Here is a 25,237-nt window from a genome sequence, read left to right on the forward strand (position 1 = left end):
GCCAATATCTCCTAAACTACAATAGCCAGGAATACGCGGATAGGCTCATTCGATGTAACTTTTAAATTGCTACAATCTGGTAGTAGAGTTGTAACTGTAGGCCCTCGGGAACATTGAGAAATCTTGGTGGAATTGAACTTTTCATAAATTTTCATACCCCCCAAAATGGCTAAATCTGCCAATATCTCCTAAACTACAATAGCCCGGAATACACCGATAGGCTCATTCAATGTAACTTTTGAATTGCTACAATCTGGTAGCAGAGTTGTAACTGTAGGCTAGGGCTGTTCAAAAATAACTTTTTTTTCCCGATTCAAGCCGGTCACCTCTCAAATCGTCAGGTTGCAGTAGAAAACCTTGCTCACCAAATTTCACTCGATTCCAACCAGTAAAGCCCTCCGCAGATCCAATTAAAATTTTTAATTTATTATGGAAAATTTAAAAAAATATTTTCCAAATTTTTTTGCCAACCCCATGAAATTGTTGAGCTGTCTTCAAAGACGTTGCAAAAGAAATTTGAGTCAATTCCGACCTGTAGAAGCGGAGTTATGTGAGTTTTTCGTTGATAAATCGCGGATTATCCACCGATCAAGGATAATCCGAGAAATATCATCGAAAAACTTACATAACTCCGCTTCTACTGGTCGGAATTGACTCAAATTTGTTTTGCAACGTCTTTGAAGACAGCTCAACAATTTCATGGGGTTGGCAGAAAAATTTGGAAAATTTTTTTTTTAAATTTCCCATAATAAATTAAAAATTTTAATTGGATCTGCGGAGGCCTTTACTGGTTGGAATCGAGTGAAATTTGGTGAGCAAGGTTTTCTACTGCAACCTGACGATTTAAGAGGTGACCGGCTTGAATCGGGAAAAAAAAGTTATTTTTGAACAGCCCTACTGTAGGCCCTCGGGAACATAGAGAAATCTTGGTGGAATTGAACTTTTCATAAATTTTCATACCCCCCAAAATGGCTAAATCTGCCAATATCTCCTAAACTACAATAGCCAGGAATACGCCGATAGGCTCATTCGATGTAACTTTTGAATTGCTACAATCTGGTAGCAGAGTTGTAACTGTGGGCCCTCGGGAACATAGAGAAATCTTGGTGGAATTGAACTTTTCATAAATTTTCATACCCCCAAAAATGGCTAAATCTGCCAATATCTCCTAAATTACAATAGCCAGGAATACGCCGATAGGCTAATTCGATGTAACTTTTGAATTGCTACAATCTGCTAGCAGAGTTGTAACTGTAGGCCCTCGGGAACATAGAGAAATCTTGGTGGAATTGAACTTTTCATAAATTTTCATACCCCCCAAAATGGCTAAATCTGCCAATATCTCCTAAACTACAATAGCCAGGAATACGCCGATAGGCTCATTCGATGTAACTTTTGAATTGCTACAATCTGGTAGCAGAGTTGTAACTGTAGGCCCTCGGGAACATAGAGAAATCTTGGTGGAATTGAACTTTTCATAAATTTTCATACCCCCCAAAATGGCTAAATCTGCCAATATCTCCTAAACTACAATAGCCCGGAATACACCGATAGGCTCATTCGATGTGACTTTTGAATTGCTACAATCTGGTAGCAGAGTTGTAACTGTAGGCCCTCGGGAACATAGAGAAATCTTGGTGGAATTGAACTTTTCATAAATTTTCATACCCCCCAAAATGGCTAAATCTGCCAATATCTCCTAAACTACAATAGCCAGGAATACGCCGATAGGCTCATTCGATGTAACTTTTGAATTGCTACAATCTTGTAGCAGAGTTGTAACTGTGGGCCCTCGGGAACATAGAGAAATCTTGGTGGAATTGAACTTTTCATAAATTTTCATACCCCCAAAAATGGCTAAATCTGCCAATATCTCCTAAATTACAATAGCCAGGAATACGCCGATAGGCTAATTCGATGTAACTTTTGAATTGCTACAATCTGCTAGCAGAGTTGTAACTGTAGGCCCTCGGGAATATAGAGAAATCTTGGTGGAATTGAACTTTTCATAAATTTTCATACCTCCCAAAATGGCTAAATCTGCCAATATCTCCTAAACTACAATAGCCAGGAATACGCCGATAGGCTCATTCGATGTAACTTTTGAATTGCTACAATCTGGTAGCAGAGTTGTAACTGTAGGCCCTCGGGAACATAGAGAAATCTTGGTGGAATTGAACTTTTCATAAATTTTCATACCCCCCAAAATGGCTAAATCTGCCAATATCTCCTAAACTACAATAGCCAGGAATACGCCGATAGGCTCATTCGATGTAACTTTTGAATTGCTACAATCTGGTAGCAGAGTTGTAACTGTAGGACCTCGTGAACATAGAGAAATCTTGGAGGAATTGAACTTTTCATAAATTTTCATACCCCCCAAAATGGCTAAATCTGATAATATCTCCTAAACTACAATAGCCAGGAATACGCCGATAGGCTAATTCGATGTAACTTTTGAATTGCTACAATCTGCTAGCAGAGTTGTAACTGTAGGCCCTCGGGAACATAGAGAAATCTTGGTGGAATTGAACTTTTCATAAATTTTCATACCCCCCAAAATGGCTAAATCTGCCAATATCTCCTAAACTACAATAGCCAGGAATACGCCGATAGGCTCATTCGATGTAACTTTTGAATTGCTACAATCTGGTAGCAGAGTTGTAACTGTAGGCCCTCGGGAACATAGAGAAATCTTGGTGGAATTGAATTTTTCATAAATTTTCATACCCCCCAAAATGGCTAAATCTGCCAATATCTCCTAAACTACAATAGCCAGGAATACGCCGATAGGCTCATTCGATGTAACTTTTGAATTGCTACAATCTGGTAGCAGAGTTGTAACTGTAGGCCCTCGTGAACATAGAGAAATCTTGGAGGAATTGAACTTTTCATTAATTTTCATACCCCCCAAAATGGCTAAATCTGCCAATATCTCCTAAACTACAATAGCCAGGAATACGCCGATAGGCTCATTCGATGTAACTTTTGAATTGCTACAATCTGGTAGCAGAGTTGTAACTGTAGGCCCTCGGGAACATAGAGAAATCTTGGTGGAATTGAACTTTTCATAAATTTTCATACCCCCCAAAATGGCTAAATCTGATAATATCTCCTAAACTACAATAGCCAGGAATACGCCGATAGGCTCATTCGATGTAACTTTTGAATTGCTACAATCTGGTAGCAGAGTTGTAACTGTAGGCCCTCGGGAACATAGAGAAATCTTGGTGGAATTGAACTTTTCATAAATTTTCATACCCCCCAAAATGGCTAAATCTGCCAATATCTCCTAAACTACAATAGCCAGGAATACGCCGATAGGCTCATTCGATGTAACTTTTGAATTGCTACAATCTGGTAGCAGAGTTGTAACTGTAGGCCCTCGGGAACATAGAGAAGTCTTGGTGGAATTGAACTTTTCATAAATTTTCATACCCCCCAAAATGGCTAAATCTGCCAATATCTCCTAAACTACAATAGCCAGGAATACGCCGATAGGCTCATTCGATGTAACTTTTAAATTGCTACAATCTGGTAGCAGAGTTGTAATTGTAGGACCTCGGGAACATAGAGAAATCTTGGTGGAATTGAACTTTTCATAAATTTTCATACCCCTCAAAATGGCTAAATCAGCCAATATCTCCTAAACTACAATAGCCAGGAATACGCCGATAGGCTCATTCGATGTAACTTTTGAATTGCTACAATCTGGTAGCAGAGTTGTAATTGTAGGCCCTCGGGAACATAGAGAAATCTTGGTGGAATTGAACTTTTCATAAATTTTAATACCCCCCAAAATGGCTAAATCTGCCAATATCTCCTAAACTACAATAGCCAGGAATACGCCGATAGGCTCATTCGATGTAACTTTTGAATTGCTACAATCTGGTAGCAGAGTTGTAACTGTAGGCCCTCGGGAACATAGAGAAATCTTGGTGGAATTGAACTTTTCATAAATTTTCATACCCCCCAAAATGGCTAAATCTGATAATATCTCCTAAACTACAATAGCCAGGAATACGCCGATAGGCTCATTCGATGTAACTTTTGAATTGCTACAATCTGGTAGCAGAGTTGTAACTGTAGGCCCTCGGGAACATAGAGAAATCTTGGTGGAATTGAACTTTTCATAAATTTTCATACCCCCCAAAATGGCTAAATCTGCCAATATCTCCTAAACTACAATAGCCAGGAATACGCCGATAAGCTCATTCGATGTAACTTTTGAATTGCTACAATCTGATAGCAGAGTTGTAACTGTAGGCCCTCGGGAACATAGAGAAATCTTGGTGGAATTGAACTTTTCATAAATTTTCATACCCCCCAAAATGGCTAAATCTGCCAATATCTCCTAAACTACAATAGCCAGGAATACGTCGATAGGCTCATTCGATGTAACTTTTGAATTGCTACAATCTGGTAGCAGAGTTGTAACTGTAGGCCCTCGGGAACATAGAGAAGTCTTGGTGGAATTGAACTTTTCATAAATTTTCATACCCCCCAAAATGGCTAAATCTGCCAATATCTCCTAAACTACGAAAGCCAGGAATGCGCCGATAGGCTCATTCGATATAACTTTTAAATTGCTACAATCTGGTAGCTGAGTTGTAATTGTAGGCCCTCGGGAACATAGAGAAATCTTGGTGGAATAGAACTTTTCATAAATTTTCATACCCCTCAAAATGGCTAAATCAGCCAATATCTCCTAAACTACAATAGCCAGGAATACGCCGATAGGCTCATTCGATGTAACTTTTGAATTGCTACAATCTGGTAGCAGAGTTGTAATTGTAGGCCCTCGGGAACATAGAGAAATCTTGGTGGAATTGAACTTTTCATAAATTTTCATACCCCCCAAAATGGCTAAATCCGCCAATATCTCCTAAACTACAATAGCCAGGAATACGCCGATAGGCTCATTCGATGTAACTTTTGAATTGCTACAATCTGGTAGCAGAGTTGTAACTGTAGGCCCTCGGGAACATAGAGAAATCTTGGTGGAATTGAACTTTTCATAAATTTTCATACCCCCCAAAATGGCTAAATCTGCCAATATCTCCTAAACTACAATAGCCAGGAATGCGCCGATAGGCTCATTCGATGTAACTTTTAAATTGCTACAATCTGGTAGCAGAGTTGTAATTGTAGGCCCTCGGGAACATAGAGAAATCTTGGTGGAATTGAACTTTTCATAAATTTTCATACCCCCCAAAATGGCTAAATCTGCCAATATCTCCTAAACTACAATAGCCAGGAATACGCCGATAGGCTCATTCGATGTAACTTTTGAATTGCTACAATCTGCTAGCAGAGTTGTAACTGTAGGCCCTCGTGAACATAGAGAAATCTTGGTGGAATTGAACTTTTCATTAATTTTCATACCCCCCAAAATGGCTAAATCTGCCAATATCTCCTAAACTACAATAGCCAGGAATACGCCGATAGGCTTATTCGATGTAACTTTTGAATTGCTACAATCTGGTAGCAGAGTTGTAACTGTAGGCCCTCGGGAACATAGAGAAATCTTGGTGGAATTGAACTTTTCATAAATTTTCATACCCCCCAAAATGGCTAAATCTGATAATATCTCCTAAACTACAATAGCCAGGAATACGCCGATAGGCTCATTCGATGTAACTTTTGAATTGCTACAATCTGGTAGCAGAGTTGTAACTGTAGGCCCTCGGGAACATAGAGAAATCTTGGTGGAATTGAACTTTTCATAAATTTTCATACCCCCCAAAATGGCTAAATCTGCCAATATCTCCTAAACTACAATAGCCAGGAATACGCCGATAGGCTCATTCGATGTAACTTTTGAATTGCTACAATCTGGTAGCAGAGTTGTAACTGTAGGCCCTCGGGAACATAGAGAAATCTTGGTGGAATTGAACTTTTCATAAATTTTCATACCCCCCAAAATGGCTAAATCTGCCAATATCTCCTAAATTACAATAGCCAGGAATACGCCGATAGGCTAATTCGATGTAACTTTTGAATTGTTACAATCTGCTAGCAGAGTTGTAATTGTAGGCCCTCGGGAACATAGAGAAATCTTGGTGGAATTGAACTTTTCATAAATTTTCATACCCCCCAAAATGGCTAAATCTGCCAATATCTCCTAAACTACAATAGCCAGGAATACGCCGATAGGCTCATTCGATGTAACTTTTGGATTACTACAATCTGGTAGCAGAGTTGTAACTGTAGGCCCTCGTGAACATAGAGAAATCTTGGTGGAATTGAACTTTTCATTAATTTTCATAGCCCCCAAAATGGCTAAATCTGCCAATATCTCCTAAACTACAATAGCCAGGAATACGCCGATAGGCTCATTCGATGTAACTTTTGAATTGCTACAATCTGGTAGCAGAGTTGTAACTGTAGGCCCTCGGGAACATAGAGAAATCTTTGTGGAATTGAACTTTTCATAAATTTTCATACCCCCCAAAATGGCTAAATCTGCCAATATCTCCTAAACTACAATAGCCAGGAATACGCCGATAGGCTCATTCGATGTAACTTTCGAATTGCTACAATCTGGTAGCAGAGTTGTAACTGTAGGCCCTCGGGAACATAGAGAAATCTTGGTGGAATTGAACTTTTCATAAATTTTCATACCCCCCAAAATGGCTAAATCTGATAATATCTCCTAAACTACAATAGCCAGGAATACGCCGCTAGGCTCATTCGATGTAACTTTTGAATTGCTACAATCTGGTAGCAGAGTTGTAACTGTAGGCCCTCGGGAACATAGAGAAATCTTGGTGGAATTGAAGTTTTCATAAATTTTCATACCCCCAAAAATGGCTAAATCTGCCAATATCTCCTAAACTACAATAGCCAGGAATACGCCGATAGGCTCATTCGATGTAACTTTTGAATTGCTACAATCTGGTAGCAGAGTTGTAACTGTAGGCCCTCGGGAACATAGAGAAATCTTGGTGGAATTGAACTTTTCATAAATTTTCATACCCCCCAAAATGGCTAAATCTGCCAATATCTCCTAAACTACAATAGCCAGGAATACGCGGATAGGCTCATTCGATGTAACTTTTGAATTGCTACAATCTGGTAGTAGAGTTGTAACTGTAGGCCCTCGGGAACATAGAGAAATCTTGGTGGAATTGAACTTTTCATAAATTTTCATACCCCCCAAAATGGCTAAATCTGCCAATATCTCCTAAACTACAATAGCCCGGAATACACCGATAGGCTCATTCGATGTAACTTTTGAATTGCTACAATCTGGTAGCAGAGTTGTAACTGTAGGCCCTCGGGAACATAGAGAAATCTTGGTGGAATTGAACTTTTCATAAATTTTCATACCCCCCAAAATGGCTAAATCTGCCAATATCTCCTAAACTACAATAGCCAGGAATACGCCGATAGGCTCATTCGATGTAACTTTTGAATTGCTACAATCTGGTAGCAGAGTTGTAACTGTGGGCCCTCGGGAACATAGAGAAATCTTGGTGGAATTGAACTTTTCATAAATTTTCATACCCCCAAAAATGGCTAAATCTGCCAATATCTCCTAAATTACAATAGCCAGGAATACGCCGATAGGCTAATTCGATGTAACTTTTGAATTGCTACAATCTGCTAGCAGAGTTGTAACTGTAGGCCCTCGGGAATATAGAGAAATCTTGGTGGAATTGAACTTTTCATAAATTTTCATACCTCCCAAAATGGCTTAATCTGCCAATATCTCCTAAACTACAATAGCCAGGAATACGCCGATAGGCTCATTCGATGTAACTTTTGAATTGCTACAATCTGGTAGCAGAGTTGTAACTGTAGGCCCTCGGGAACATAGAGAAATCTTGGTGGAATTGAACTTTTCATAAATTTTCATACCCCCCAAAATGGCTAAATCTGCCAATATCTCCTAAACTACAATAGCCAGGAATACGCCGATAGGCTCATTCGATGTAACTTTTGAATTGCTACAATCTGGTAGCAGAGTTGTAACTGTAGGCCCTCGTGAACATAGAGAAATCTTGGAGGAATTGAACTTTTCATAAATTTTCATACCCCCCAAAATGGCTAAATCTGATAATATCTCCTAAACTACAATAGCCAGGAATACGCCGATAGGCTAATTCGATGTAACTTTTGAATTGCTACAATCTGCTAGCAGAGTTGTAACTGTAGGCCCTCGGGAACATAGAGAAATCTTGGTGGAATTGAACTTTTCATAAATTTTCATACCCCCCAAAATGGCTAAATCTGCCAATATCTCCTAAACTACAATAGCCAGGAATACGCCGATAGGCTCATTCGATGTAACTTTTGAATTGCTACAATCTGGTAGCAGAGTTGTAACTGTAGGCCCTCGGGAACATAGAGAAATCTTGGTGGAATTGAACTTTTCATAAATTTTCATACCCCCAAAAATGGCTAAATCTGCCAATATCTCCTAAACTACAATAGCCAGGAATACGCCGATAGGCTCATTCGATGTAACTTTTGAATTGCTACAATCTGGTAGCAGAGTTGTAACTGTAGGCCCTCGTGAACATAGAGAAATCTTGGAGGAATTGAACTTTTCATTAATTTTCATACCCCCCAAAATGGCTAAATCTGCCAATATCTCCTAAACTACAATAGCCAGGAATACGCCGATAGGCTCTTTCGATGTAACTTTTGAATTGCTACAATCTGGTAGCAGAGTTGTAACTGTAGGCCCTCGGGAACATAGAGAAATCTTGGTGGAATTGAACTTTTCATAAATTTTAATACCCCCCAAAATGGCTAAATCTGATAATATCTCCTAAACTACAATAGCCAGGAATACGCCGATAGGCTCATTCGATGTAACTTTTGAATTGCTACAATCTGGTAGCAGAGTTGTAACTGTAGGCTCTCGGGAACATAGAGAAATCTTGGTGGAATTGAACTTTTCATAAATTTTCATACCCCCCAAAATGGCTAAATCTGCCAATATCTCCTAAACTACAATAGCCAGGAATACGCCGATAGGCTCATTCGATGTAACTTTTGAATTGCTACAATCTGGTAGCAGAGTTGTAACTGTAGGCCCTCGGGAACATAGAGAAGTCTTGGTGGAATTGAACTTTTCATAAATTTTCATACCCCCCAAAATGGCTAAATCTGCCAATATCTCCTAAACTACAATAGCCAGGAATACGCCGATAGGCTCATTCGATGTAACTTTTAAATTGCTACAATCTGGTAGCAGAGTTGTAATTGTAGGACCTCGGGAACATAGAGAAATCTTGGTGGAATTGAACTTTTCATAAATTTTCATACCCCTCAAAATGGCTAAATCAGCCAATATCTCCTAAACTACAATAGCCAGGAATACGCCGATAGGCTCATTCGATGTAACTTTTGAATTGCTACAATCTGGTAGCAGAGTTGTAATTGTAGGCCCTCGGGAACATAGAGAAATCTTGGTGGAATTGAACTTTTCATAAATTTTAATACCCCCCAAAATGGCTAAATCTGCCAATATCTCCTAAACTACAATAGCCAGGAATACGCCGATAGGCTCATTCGATGTAACTTTTGAATTGCTACAATCTGGTAGCAGAGTTGTAACTGTAGGCCCTCGGGAACATAGAGAAATCTTGGTGGAATTGAACTTTTCATAAATTTTCATACCCCCCAAAATGGCTAAATCTGCCAATATCTCCTAAACTACAATAGCCAGGAATACGCCGATAGGCTCATTCGATGTAACTTTCGAATTGCTACAATCTGGTAGCAGAGTTGTAACTGTAGGCCCTCGGGAACATAGAGAAATCTTGGTGGAATTGAACTTTTCATAAATTTTCATACCCCCCAAAATGGCTAAATCTGATAATATCTCCTAAACTACAATAGCCAGGAATACGCCGCTAGGCTCATTCGATGTAACTTTTGAATTGCTACAATCTGGTAGCAGAGTTGTAACTGTAGGCCCTCGGGAACATAGAGAAATCTTGGTGGAATTGAAGTTTTCATAAATTTTCATACCCCCAAAAATGGCTAAATCTGCCAATATCTCCTAAACTACAATAGCCAGGAATACGCCGATAGGCTCATTCGATGTAACTTTTGAATTGCTACAATCTGGTAGCAGAGTTGTAACTGTAGGCCCTCGGGAACATAGAGAAATCTTGGTGGAATTGAACTTTTCATAAATTTTCATACCCCCCAAAATGGCTAAATCTGCCAATATCTCCTAAACTACAATAGCCAGGAATACGCGGATAGGCTCATTCGATGTAACTTTTAAATTGCTACAATCTGGTAGTAGAGTTGTAACTGTAGGCCCTCGGGAACATAGAGAAATCTTGGTGGAATTGAACTTTTCATAAATTTTCATACCCCCCAAAATGGCTAAATCTGCCAATATCTCCTAAACTACAATAGCCCGGAATACACCGATAGGCTCATTCGATGTAACTTTTGAATTGCTACAATCTGGTAGCAGAGTTGTAACTGTAGGCCCTCGGGAACATAGAGAAATCTTGGTGGAATTGAACTTTTCATAAATTTTCATACCCCCCAAAATGGCTAAATCTGCCAATATCTCCTAAACTACAATAGCCAGGAATACGCCGATAGGCTCATTCGATGTAACTTTCGAATTGCTACAATCTGGTAGCAGAGTTGTAACTGTAGGCCCTCGGGAACATAGAGAAATCTTGGTGGAATTGAACTTTTCATAAATTTTCATACCCCCCAAAATGGCTAAATCTGATAATATCTCCTAAACTACAATAGCCAGGAATACGCCGCTAGGCTCATTCGATGTAACTTTTGAATTGCTACAATCTGGTAGCAGAGTTGTAACTGTAGGCCCTCGGGAACATAGAGAAATCTTGGTGGAATTGAAGTTTTCATAAGTTTTCATACCCCCAAAAATGGCTAAATCTGCCAATATCTCCTAAACTACAATAGCCAGGAATACGCCGATAGGCTCATTCGATGTAACTTTTGAATTGCTACAATCTGGTAGCAGAGTTGTAACTGTAGGCCCTCGGGAACATAGAGAAATCTTGGTGGAATTGAACTTTTCATAAATTTTCATACCCCCCAAAATGGCTAAATCTGCCAATATCTCCTAAACTACAATAGCCAGGAATACGCGGATAGGCTCATTCGAAGTAACTTTTAAATTGCTACAATCTGGTAGTAGAGTTGTAACTGTAGGCCCTCGGGAACATAGAGAAATCTTGGTGGAATTGAACTTTTCATAAATTTTCATACCCCCCAAAATGGCTAAATCTGCCAATATCTCCTAAACTACAATAGCCCGGAATACACGGATAGGCTCATTCGATGTAACTTTTAAATTGCTACAATCTGGTAGCAGAGTTGTAACTGTAGGCCCTCGTGAACATAGAGAAATCTTGGAGGAATTGAACTTTTCATAAATTTTCATACCCCCCAAAATGGCTAAATCTGATAATATCTCCTAAACTACAATAGCCAGGAATACGCCGATAGGCTAATTCGATGTAACTTTTGAATTGCTACAATCTGCTAGCAGAGTTGTAACTGTAGGCCCTCGGGAACATAGAGAAATCTTGGTGGAATTGAACTTTTCATAAATTTTCATACCCCCCAAAATGGCTAAATCTGCTAATATCTCCTAAACTACAATAGCCAGGAATACGCCGATAGGCTCATTCGATGTAACTTTTGAATTGCTACAATCTGGTAGCAGAGTTGTAACTGTAGGCCCTCGGGAACATAGGGAAATCTTGGTGGAATTGAACTTTTCATAAATTTTCATACCCCCCAAAATGGCTAAATCTGCCAATATCTCCTAAACTACAATAGCCAGGAATACGCCGATAGGCTCTTTCGATGTAACTTTTGAATTGCTACAATCTGGTAGCAGAGTTGTAACTGTAGGCCCTCGGGAACATAGAGAAATCTTGGTGGAATTGAAGTTTTCATAAATTTTCATACCCCCAAAAATGGCTAAATCTGCCAATATCTCCTAAACTACAATAGCCAGGAATACGCCGATAGGCTCATTCGATGTAACTTTTGAATTGCTACAATCTGGTAGCAGAGTTGTAACTGTAGGCCCTCGGGAACATAGAGAAATCTTGGTGGAATTGAACTTTTCATAAATTTTCATACCCCCCAAAATGGCTAAATCTGCCAATATCTCCTAAACTACAATAGCCAGGAATACGCGGATAGGCTCATTCGATGTAACTTTTAAATTGCTACAATCTGGTAGTAGAGTTGTAACTGTAGGCCCTCGGGAACATTGAGAAATCTTGGTGGAATTGAACTTTTCATAAATTTTCATACCCCCCAAAATGGCTAAATCTGCCAATATCTCCTAAACTACAATAGCCCGGAATACACCGATAGGCTCATTCAATGTAACTTTTGAATTGCTACAATCTGGTAGCAGAGTTGTAACTGTAGGCTAGGGCTGTTCAAAAATAACTTTTTTTTCCCGATTCAAGCCGGTCACCTCTCAAATCGTCAGGTTGCAGTAGAAAACCTTGCTCACCAAATTTCACTCGATTCCAACCAGTAAAGCCCTCCGCAGATCCAATTAAAATTTTTAATTTATTATGGAAAATTTAAAAAAATATTTTCCAAATTTTTTTGCCAACCCCATGAAATTGTTGAGCTGTCTTCAAAGACGTTGCAAAAGAAATTTGAGTCAATTCCGACCTGTAGAAGCGGAGTTATGTGAGTTTTTCGTTGATAAATCGCGGATTATCCACCGATCAAGGATAATCCGAGAAATATCATCGAAAAACTTACATAACTCCGCTTCTACTGGTCGGAATTGACTCAAATTTGTTTTGCAACGTCTTTGAAGACAGCTCAACAATTTCATGGGGTTGGCAGAAAAATTTGGAAAATTTTTTTTTTAAATTTCCCATAATAAATTAAAAATTTTAATTGGATCTGCGGAGGCCTTTACTGGTTGGAATCGAGTGAAATTTGGTGAGCAAGGTTTTCTACTGCAACCTGACGATTTAAGAGGTGACCGGCTTGAATCGGGAAAAAAAAGTTATTTTTGAACAGCCCTACTGTAGGCCCTCGGGAACATAGAGAAATCTTGGTGGAATTGAACTTTTCATAAATTTTCATACCCCCCAAAATGGCTAAATCTGCCAATATCTCCTAAACTACAATAGCCAGGAATACGCCGATAGGCTCATTCGATGTAACTTTTGAATTGCTACAATCTGGTAGCAGAGTTGTAACTGTGGGCCCTCGGGAACATAGAGAAATCTTGGTGGAATTGAACTTTTCATAAATTTTCATACCCCCAAAAATGGCTAAATCTGCCAATATCTCCTAAATTACAATAGCCAGGAATACGCCGATAGGCTAATTCGATGTAACTTTTGAATTGCTACAATCTGCTAGCAGAGTTGTAACTGTAGGCCCTCGGGAACATAGAGAAATCTTGGTGGAATTGAACTTTTCATAAATTTTCATACCCCCCAAAATGGCTAAATCTGCCAATATCTCCTAAACTACAATAGCCAGGAATACGCCGATAGGCTCATTCGATGTAACTTTTGAATTGCTACAATCTGGTAGCAGAGTTGTAACTGTAGGCCCTCGGGAACATAGAGAAATCTTGGTGGAATTGAACTTTTCATAAATTTTCATACCCCCCAAAATGGCTAAATCTGCCAATATCTCCTAAACTACAATAGCCCGGAATACACCGATAGGCTCATTCGATGTGACTTTTGAATTGCTACAATCTGGTAGCAGAGTTGTAACTGTAGGCCCTCGGGAACATAGAGAAATCTTGGTGGAATTGAACTTTTCATAAATTTTCATACCCCCCAAAATGGCTAAATCTGCCAATATCTCCTAAACTACAATAGCCAGGAATACGCCGATAGGCTCATTCGATGTAACTTTTGAATTGCTACAATCTTGTAGCAGAGTTGTAACTGTGGGCCCTCGGGAACATAGAGAAATCTTGGTGGAATTGAACTTTTCATAAATTTTCATACCCCCAAAAATGGCTAAATCTGCCAATATCTCCTAAATTACAATAGCCAGGAATACGCCGATAGGCTAATTCGATGTAACTTTTGAATTGCTACAATCTGCTAGCAGAGTTGTAACTGTAGGCCCTCGGGAATATAGAGAAATCTTGGTGGAATTGAACTTTTCATAAATTTTCATACCTCCCAAAATGGCTAAATCTGCCAATATCTCCTAAACTACAATAGCCAGGAATACGCCGATAGGCTCATTCGATGTAACTTTTGAATTGCTACAATCTGGTAGCAGAGTTGTAACTGTAGGCCCTCGGGAACATAGAGAAATCTTGGTGGAATTGAACTTTTCATAAATTTTCATACCCCCCAAAATGGCTAAATCTGCCAATATCTCCTAAACTACAATAGCCAGGAATACGCCGATAGGCTCATTCGATGTAACTTTTGAATTGCTACAATCTGGTAGCAGAGTTGTAACTGTAGGACCTCGTGAACATAGAGAAATCTTGGAGGAATTGAACTTTTCATAAATTTTCATACCCCCCAAAATGGCTAAATCTGATAATATCTCCTAAACTACAATAGCCAGGAATACGCCGATAGGCTAATTCGATGTAACTTTTGAATTGCTACAATCTGCTAGCAGAGTTGTAACTGTAGGCCCTCGGGAACATAGAGAAATCTTGGTGGAATTGAACTTTTCATAAATTTTCATACCCCCCAAAATGGCTAAATCTGCCAATATCTCCTAAACTACAATAGCCAGGAATACGCCGATAGGCTCATTCGATGTAACTTTTGAATTGCTACAATCTGGTAGCAGAGTTGTAACTGTAGGCCCTCGGGAACATAGAGGAATCTTGGTGGAATTGAATTTTTCATAAATTTTCATACCCCCCAAAATGGCTAAATCTGCCAATATCTCCTAAACTACAATAGCCAGGAATACGCCGATAGGCTCATTCGATGTAACTTTTGAATTGCTACAATCTGGTAGCAGAGTTGTAACTGTAGGCCCTCGTGAACATAGAGAAATCTTGGAGGAATTGAACTTTTCATTAATTTTCATACCCCCCAAAATGGCTAAATCTGCCAATATCTCCTAAACTACAATAGCCAGGAATACGCCGATAGGCTCATTCGATGTAACTTTTGAATTGCTACAATCTGGTAGCAGAGTTGTAACTGTAGGCCCTCGGGAACATAGAGAAATCTTGGTGGAATTGAACTTTTCATAAATTTTCATACCCCCCAAAATGGCTAAATCTGATAATATCTCCTAAACTACAATAGCCAGGAATACGCCGATAGGCTCATTCGATGTAACTTTTGAATTGCTACAATCTGGTAGCAGAGTTGTAACTGTAGGCCCTCGGGAACATAGAGAAATCTTGGTGGAATTGAACTTTTCATAAATTTTCATACCCCCCAAAATGGCTAAATCTGCCAATATCTCCTAAACTACAATAGCCAGGAATACGCCGATAGGCTCATTCGATGTAACTTTTGAATTGCTACAATCTGGTAGCAGAGTTGTAACTGTAGGCCCTCGGGAACATAGAGAAGTCTTGGTGGAATTGAACTTTTCATAAATTTTCATACCCCCCAAAATGGCTAAATCTGCCAATATCTCCTAAACTACAATAGCCAGGAATACGCCGATAGGCTCATTCGATGTAACTTTTAAATTGCTACAATCTGGTAGCAGAGTTGTAATTGTAGGACCTCGGGAACATAGAGAAATCTTGGTGGAATTGAACTTTTCATAAATTTTCATACCCCTCAAAATGGCTAAATCAGCCAATATCTCCTAAACTACAATAGCCAGGAATACGCCGATAGGCTCATTCGATGTAACTTTTGAATTGCTACAATCTGGTAGCAGAGTTGTAATTGTAGGCCCTCGGGAACATAGAGAAATCTTGGTGGAATTGAACTTTTCATAAATTTTAATACCCCCCAAAATGGCTAAATCTGCCAATATCTCCTAAACTACAATAGCCAGGAATACGCCGATAGGCTCATTCGATGTAACTTTTGAATTGCTACAATCTGGTAGCAGAGTTGTAACTGTAGGCCCTCGGGAACATAGAGAAATCTTGGTGGAATTGAACTTTTCATAAATTTTCATACCCCCCAAAATGGCTAAATCTGATAATATCTCCTAAACTACAATAGCCAGGAATACGCCGATAGGCTCATTCGATGTAACTTTTGAATTGCTACAATCTGGTAGCAGAGTTGTAACTGTAGGCCCTCGGGAACATAGAGAAATCTTGGTGGAATTGAACTTTTCATAAATTTTCATACCCCCCAAAATGGCTAAATCTGCCAATATCTCCTAAACTACAATAGCCAGGAATACGCCGATAAGCTCATTCGATGTAACTTTTGAATTGCTACAATCTGATAGCAGAGTTGTAACTGTAGGCCCTCGGGAACATAGAGAAATCTTGGTGGAATTGAACTTTTCATAAATTTTCATACCCCCCAAAATGGCTAAATCTGCCAATATCTCCTAAACTACAATAGCCAGGAATACGTCGATAGGCTCATTCGATGTAACTTTTGAATTGCTACAATCTGGTAGCAGAGTTGTAACTGTAGGCCCTCGGGAACATAGAGAAGTCTTGGTGGAATTGAACTTTTCATAAATTTTCATACCCCCCAAAATGGCTAAATCTGCCAATATCTCCTAAACTACGAAAGCCAGGAATGCGCCGATAGGCTCATTCGATATAACTTTTAAATTGCTACAATCTGGTAGCTGAGTTGTAATTGTAGGCCCTCGGGAACATAGAGAAATCTTGGTGGAATAGAACTTTTCATAAATTTTCATACCCCTCAAAATGGCTAAATCAGCCAATATCTCCTAAACTACAATAGCCAGGAATACGCCGATAGGCTCATTCGATGTAACTTTTGAATTGCTACAATCTGGTAGCAGAGTTGTAATTGTAGGCCCTCGGGAACATAGAGAAATCTTGGTGGAATTGAACTTTTCATAAATTTTCATACCCCCCAAAATGGCTAAATCCGCCAATATCTCCTAAACTACAATAGCCAGGAATACGCCGATAGGCTCATTCGATGTAACTTTTGAATTGCTACAATCTGGTAGCAGAGTTGTAACTGTAGGCCCTCGGGAACATAGAGAAATCTTGGTGGAATTGAACTTTTCATAAATTTTCATACCCCCCAAAATGGCTAAATCTGCCAATATCTCCTAAACTACAATAGCCAGGAATGCGCCGATAGGCTCATTCGATGTAACTTTTAAATTGCTACAATCTGGTAGCAGAGTTGTAATTGTAGGCCCTCGGGAACATAGAGAAATCTTGGTGGAATTGAACTTTTCATAAATTTTCATACCCCCCAAAATGGCTAAATCTGCCAATATCTCCTAAACTACAATAGCCAGGAATACGCCGATAGGCTCATTCGATGTAACTTTTGAATTGCTACAATCTGCTAGCAGAGTTGTAACTGTAGGCCCTCGTGAACATAGAGAAATCTTGGTGGAATTGAACTTTTCATTAATTTTCATACCCCCCAAAATGGCTAAATCTGCCAATATCTCCTAAACTACAATAGCCAGGAATACGCCGATAGGCTTATTCGATGTAACTTTTGAATTGCTACAATCTGGTAGCAGAGTTGTAACTGTAGGCCCTCGGGAACATAGAGAAATCTTGGTGGAATTGAACTTTTCATAAATTTTCATACCCCCCAAAATGGCTAAATCTGATAATATCTCCTAAACTACAATAGCCAGGAATACGCCGATAGGCTCATTCGATGTAACTTTTGAATTGCTACAATCTGGTAGCAGAGTTGTAACTGTAGGCCCTCGGGAACATAGAGAAATCTTGGTGGAATTGAACTTTTCATAAATTTTCATACCCCCCAAAATGGCTAAATCTGCCAATATCTCCTAAACTACAATAGCCAGGAATACGCCGATAGGCTCATTCGATGTAACTTTTGAATTGCTACAATCTGGTAGCAGAGTTGTAACTGTAGGCCCTCGGGAACATAGAGAAATCTTGGTGGAATTGAACTTTTCATAAATTTTCATACCCCCCAAAATGGCTAAATCTGCCAATATCTCCTAAATTACAATAGCCAGGAATACGCCGATAGGCTAATTCGATGTAACTTTTGAATTGCTACAATCTGCTAGCAGAGTTGTAATTGTAGGCCCTCGGGAACATAGAGAAATCTTGGTGGAATTGAACTTTTCATAAATTTTCATACCCCCCAAAATGGCTAAATCTGCCAATATCTCCTAAACTACAATAGCCAGGAATACGCCGATAGGCTCATTCGATGTAACTTTTGGATTACTACAATCTGGTAGCAGAGTTGTAACTGTAGGCCCTCGTGAACATAGAGAAATCTTGGTGGAATTGAACTTTTCATTAATTTTCATAGCCCCCAAAATGGCTAAATCTGCCAATATCTCCTAAACTACAATAGCCAGGAATACGCCGATAGGCTCATTCGATGTAACTTTTGAATTGCTACAATCTGGTAGCAGAGTTGTAACTGTAGGCCCTCGGGAACATAGAGAAATCTTTGTGGAATTGAACTTTTCATAAATTTTCATACCCCCCAAAATGGCTAAATCTGCCAATATCTCCTAAACTACAATAGCCAGGAATACGCCGATAGGCTCATTCGATGTAACTTTCGAATTGCTACAATCTGGTAGCAGAGTTGTAACTGTAGGCCCTCGGGAACATAGAGAAATCTTGGTGGAATTGAACTTTTCATAAATTTTCATACCCCCCAAAATGGCTAAATCTGATAATATCTCCTAAACTACAATAGCCAGGAATACGCCGCTAGGCTCATTCGATGTAACTTTTGAATTGCTACAATCTGGTAGCAGAGTTGTAACTGTAGGCCCTCGGGAACATAGAGAAATCTTGGTGGAATTGAAGTTTTCATAAATTTTCATACCCCCAAAAATGGCTAAATCTGCCAATATCTCCTAAACTACAATAGCCAGGAATACGCCGATAGGCTCATTCGATGTAACTTTTGAATTGCTACAATCTGGTAGCAGAGTTGTAACTGTAGGCCCTCGGGAACATAGAGAAATCTTGGTGGAATTGAACTTTTCATAAATTTTCATACCCCCCAAAATGGCTAAATCTGCCAATATCTCCTAAACTACAATAGCCAGGAATACGCGGATAGGCTCATTCGATGTAACTTTTGAATTGCTACAATCTGGTAGTAGAGTTGTAACTGTAGGCCCTCGGGAACATAGAGAAATCTTGGTGGAATTGAACTTTTCATAAATTTTCATACCCCCCAAAATGGCTAAATCTGCCAATATCTCCTAAACTACAATAGCCCGGAATACACCGATAGGCTCATTCGATGTAACTTTTGAATTGCTACAATCTGGTAGCAGAGTTGTAACTGTAGGCCCTCGGGAACATAGAGAAATCTTGGTGGAATTGAACTTTTCATAAATTTTCATACCCCCCAAAATGGCTAAATCTGCCAATATCTCCTAAACTACAATAGCCAGGAATACGCCGATAGGCTCATTCGATGTAACTTTTGAATTGCTACAATCTGGTAGCAGAGTTGTAACTGTGGGCCCTCGGGAACATAGAGAAATCTTGGTGGAATTGAACTTTTCATAAATTTTCATACCCCCAAAAATGGCTAAATCTGCCAATATCTCCTAAATTACAATAGCCAGGAATACGCCGATAGGCTAATTCGATGTAACTTTTGAATTGCTACAATCTGCTAGCAGAGTTGTAACTGTAGGCCCTCGGGAATATAGAGAAATCTTGGTGGAATTGAACTTTTCATAAATTTTCATACCTCCCAAAATGGCTTAATCTGCCAATATCTCCTAAACTACAATAGCCAGGAATACGCCGATAGGCTCATTCGATGTAACTTTTGAATTGCTACAGTCTGGTAGCAGAGTTGTAACTGTAGGCCCTCGGGAACATAGAGAAATCTTGGTGGAATTGAACTTTTCATAAATTTTCATACCCCCCAAAATGGCTAAATCTGCCAATATCTCCTAAACTACAATAGCCAGGAATACGCCGATAGGCTCATTCGATGTAACTTTTGAATTGCTACAATCTGGTAGCAGAGTTGTAACTGTAGGCCCTCGTGAACATAGAGAAATCTTGGAGGAATTGAACTTTTCATAAATTTTCATACCCCCCAAAATGGCTAAATCTGATAATATCTCCTAAACTACAATAGCCAGGAATACGCCGATAGGCTAATTCGATGTAACTTTTGAATTGCTACAATCTGCTAGCAGAGTTGTAACTGTAGGCCCTCGGGAACATAGAGAAATCTTGGTGGAATTGAACTTTTCATAAATTTTCATACCCCCCAAAATGGCTAAATCTGCCAATATCTCCTAAACTACAATAGCCAGGAATACGCCGATAGGCTCATTCGATGTAACTTTTGAATTGCTACAATCTGGTAGCAGAGTTGTAACTGTAGGCCCTCGGGAACATAGAGAAATCTTGGTGGAATTGAACTTTTCATAAATTTTCATACCCCCAAAAATGGCTAAATCTGCCAATATCTCCTAAACTACAATAGCCAGGAATACGCCGATAGGCTCATTCGATGTAACTTTTGAATTGCTACAATCTGGTAGCAGAGTTGTAACTGTAGGCCCTCGTGAACATAGAGAAATCTTGGAGGAATTGAACTTTTCATTAATTTTCATACCCCCCAAAATGGCTAAATCTGCCAATATCTCCTAAACTACAATAGCCAGGAATACGCCGATAGGCTCTTTCGATGTAACTTTTGAATTGCTACAATCTGGTAGCAGAGTTGTAACTGTAGGCCCTCGGGAACATAGAGAAATCTTGGTGGAATTGAACTTTTCATAAATTTTAATACCCCCCAAAATGGCTAAATCTGATAATATCTCCTAAACTACAATAGCCAGGAATACGCCGATAGGCTCATTCGATGTAACTTTTGAATTGCTACAATCTGGTAGCAGAGTTGTAACTGTAGGCTCTCGGGAACATAGAGAAATCTTGGTGGAATTGAACTTTTCATAAATTTTCATACCCCCCAAAATGGCTAAATCTGCCAATATCTCCTAAACTACAATAGCCAGGAATACGCCGATAGGCTCATTCGATGTAACTTTTGAATTGCTACAATCTGGTAGCAGAGTTGTAACTGTAGGCCCTCGGGAACATAGAGAAGTCTTGGTGGAATTGAACTTTTCATAAATTTTCATACCCCCCAAAATGGCTAAATCTGCCAATATCTCCTAAACTACAATAGCCAGGAATACGCCGATAGGCTCATTCGATGTAACTTTTAAATTGCTACAATCTGGTAGCAGAGTTGTAATTGTAGGACCTCGGGAACATAGAGAAATCTTGGTGGAATTGAACTTTTCATAAATTTTCATACCCCTCAAAATGGCTAAATCAGCCAATATCTCCTAAACTACAATAGCCAGGAATACGCCGATAGGCTCATTCGATGTAACTTTTGAATTGCTACAATCTGGTAGCAGAGTTGTAATTGTAGGCCCTCGGGAACATAGAGAAATCTTGGTGGAATTGAACTTTTCATAAATTTTAATACCCCCCAAAATGGCTAAATCTGCCAATATCTCCTAAACTACAATAGCCAGGAATACGCCGATAGGCTCATTCGATGTAACTTTTGAATTGCTACAATCTGGTAGCAGAGTTGTAACTGTAGGCCCTCGGGAACATAGAGAAATCTTGGTGGAATTGAACTTTTCATAAATTTTCATACCCCCCAAAATGGCTAAATCTGCCAATATCTCCTAAACTACAATAGCCAGGAATACGCCGATAGGCTCATTCGATGTAACTTTCGAATTGCTACAATCTGGTAGCAGAGTTGTAACTGTAGGCCCTCGGGAACATAGAGAAATCTTGGTGGAATTGAACTTTTCATAAATTTTCATACCCCCCAAAATGGCTAAATCTGATAATATCTCCTAAACTACAATAGCCAGGAATACGCCGCTAGGCTCATTCGATGTAACTTTTGAATTGCTACAATCTGGTAGCAGAGTTGTAACTGTAGGCCCTCGGGAACATAGAGAAATCTTGGTGGAATTGAAGTTTTCATAAATTTTCATACCCCCAAAAATGGCTAAATCTGCCAATATCTCCTAAACTACAATAGCCAGGAATACGCCGATAGGCTCATTCGATGTAACTTTTGAATTGCTACAATCTGGTAGCAGAGTTGTAACTGTAGGCCCTCGGGAACATAGAGAAATCTTGGTGGAATTGAACTTTTCATAAATTTTCATACCCCCCAAAATGGCTAAATCTGCCAATATCTCCTAAACTACAATAGCCAGGAATACGCGGATAGGCTCATTCGATGTAACTTTTAAATTGCTACAATCTGGTAGTAGAGTTGTAACTGTAGGCCCTCGGGAACATAGAGAAATCTTGGTGGAATTGAACTTTTCATAAATTTTCATACCCCCCAAAATGGCTAAATCTGCCAATATCTCCTAAACTACAATAGCCCGGAATACACCGATAGGCTCATTCGATGTAACTTTTGAATTGCTACAATCTGGTAGCAGAGTTGTAACTGTAGGCCCTCGGGAACATAGAGAAATCTTGGTGGAATTGAACTTTTCATAAATTTTCATACCCCCCAAAATGGCTAAATCTGCCAATATCTCCTAAACTACAATAGCCAGGAATACGCCGATAGGCTCATTCGATGTAACTTTCGAATTGCTACAATCTGGTAGCAGAGTTGTAACTGTAGGCCCTCGGGAACATAGAGAAATCTTGGTGGAATTGAACTTTTCATAAATTTTCATACCCCCCAAAATGGCTAAATCTGATAATATCTCCTAAACTACAATAGCCAGGAATACGCCGCTAGGCTCATTCGATGTAACTTTTGAATTGCTACAATCTGGTAGCAGAGTTGTAACTGTAGGCCCTCGGGAACATAGAGAAATCTTGGTGGAATTGAAGTTTTCATAAGTTTTCATACCCCCAAAAATGGCTAAATCTGCCAATATCTCCTAAACTACAATAGCCAGGAATACGCCGATAGGCTCATTCGATGTAACTTTTGAATTGCTACAATCTGGTAGCAGAGTTGTAACTGTAGGCCCTCGGGAACATAGAGAAATCTTGGTGGAATTGAACTTTTCATAAATTTTCATACCCCCCAAAATGGCTAAATCTGCCAATATCTCCTAAACTACAATAGCCAGGAATACGCGGATAGGCTCATTCGAAGTAACTTTTAAATTGCTACAATCTGGTAGTAGAGTTGTAACTGTAGGCCCTCGGGAACATAGAGAAATCTTGGTGGAATTGAACTTTTCATAAATTTTCATACCCCCCAAAATGGCTAAATCTGCCAATATCTCCTAAACTACAATAGCCCGGAATACACGGATAGGCTCATTCGATGTAACTTTTGAATTGCTACAATCTGGTAGCAGAGTTGTAACTGTAGGCCCTCGGGAACATAGAGAAATCTTGGTGGAATTGAACTTTTCATAAATTTTCATACCCCCAAAATGGCTAAATCTGCCAATATCTCCTAAACTACAATAGCCAGGAATACGCCGATAGGCTCATTCGATGTAACTTTTGAATTGCTACAATCTGGTAGCAGAGTTGTAACTGTGGGCCCTCGGGAACATAGAGAATTCTTGGTGGAATTGAACTTTTCATAAATTTTCATACCCCCAAAAATGGCTAAATCTGCCAATATCTCCTAAATTACAATAGCCAGGAATACGCTGATAGGCTAATTCGATGTAACTTTTGAATTGCTACAATCTGCTAGCAGAGTTGTAACTGTAGGCCCTCGGGAATATAGAGAAATCTTGGTGGAATTGAACTTTTCATAAATTTTCATACCTCCCAAAATGGCTAAATCTGCCAATATCTCCTAAACTACAATAGCCAGGAATACGCCGATAGGCTAATTCGATGTAACTTTTGAATTGCTACAATCTGGTAGCAGAGTTGTAACTGTAGGCCCTCGGGAACATAGAGAAATCTTGGTGGAATTGAACTTTTCATAAATTTTCATACCCCCCAAAATGGCTAAATCTGCCAATATCTCCTAAACTACAATAGCCAGGAATACGCCGATAGGCTCATTCGATGTAACTTTTGAATTGCTACAATCTGGTAGCAGAGTTGTAACTGTAGGCCCTCGTGAACATAGAGAAATCTTGGAGGAATTGAACTTTTCATAAATTTTCATACCCCCCAAAATGGCTAAATCTGATAATATCTCCTAAACTACAATAGCCAGGAATACGCCGATAGGCTAATTCGATGTAACTTTTGAATTGCTACAATCTGCTAGCAGAGTTGTAACTGTAGGCCCTCGGGAACATAGAGAAATCTTGGTGGAATTGAACTTTTCATAAATTTTCATACCCCCAAAAATGGCTAAATCTGCCAATATCTCCTAAACTACAATAGCCAGGAATACGCCGATAGGCTCATTCGATGTAACTTTTGAATTGCTACAATCTGGTAGCAGAGTTGTAACTGTAGGCCCTCGTGAACATAGAGAAATCTTGGAGGAATTGAACTTTTCATTAATTTTCATACCCCCCAAAATGGCTAAATCTGCCAATATCTCCTAAACTACAATAGCCAGGAATACGCCGATAGGCTCTTTCGATGTAACTTTTGAATTGCTACAATCTGGTAGCAGAGTTGTAACTGTAGGCCCTCGGGAACATAGAGAAATCTTGGTGGAATTGAACTTTTCATAAATTTTAATACCCCCCAAAATGGCTAAATCTGATAATATCTCCTAAACTACAATAGCCAGGAATACGCCGATAGGCTCATTCGATGTAACTTTTGAATTGCTACAATCTGGTAGCAGAGTTGTAACTGTAGGCTCTCGGGAACATAGAGAAATCTTGGTGGAATTGAACTTTTCATAAATTTTCATACCCCCCAAAATGGCTAAATCTGCCAATATCTCCTAAACTACAATAGCCAGGAATACGCCGATAGGCTCATTCGATGTAACTTTTGAATTGCTACAATCTGGTAGCAGAGTTGTAACTGTAGGCCCTCGGGAACATAGAGAAGTCTTGGTGGAATTGAACTTTTCATAAATTTTCATACCCCCCAAAATGGCTAAATCTGCCAATATCTCCTAAACTACAATAGCCAGGAATACGCCGATAGGCTCATTCGATGTAACTTTTAAATTGCTACAATCTGGTAGCAGAGTTG

At 39.4% G+C, this 25,237-nt stretch overlaps 1 long non-coding RNA gene across 1 annotated transcript in view; it reads left to right on the forward strand.

Moving 5' to 3' along the window:
* Window positions 1–25,237, forward strand: part of LOC145459873 (uncharacterized) — a 329,624-nt gene that overhangs the window by 157,494 nt on the left and 146,893 nt on the right. The gene's annotated exons all lie outside the window — the stretch shown is intronic.

The sequence above is a fragment of the Botryllus schlosseri genome, unplaced genomic scaffold, assembly GCF_051294905.1.
Source record: "Botryllus schlosseri isolate E-star unplaced genomic scaffold, Bs_hap1 Bs20a, whole genome shotgun sequence".
In the NCBI taxonomy this organism is placed as follows: Eukaryota; Metazoa; Chordata; class Ascidiacea; order Stolidobranchia; family Styelidae; genus Botryllus; species Botryllus schlosseri.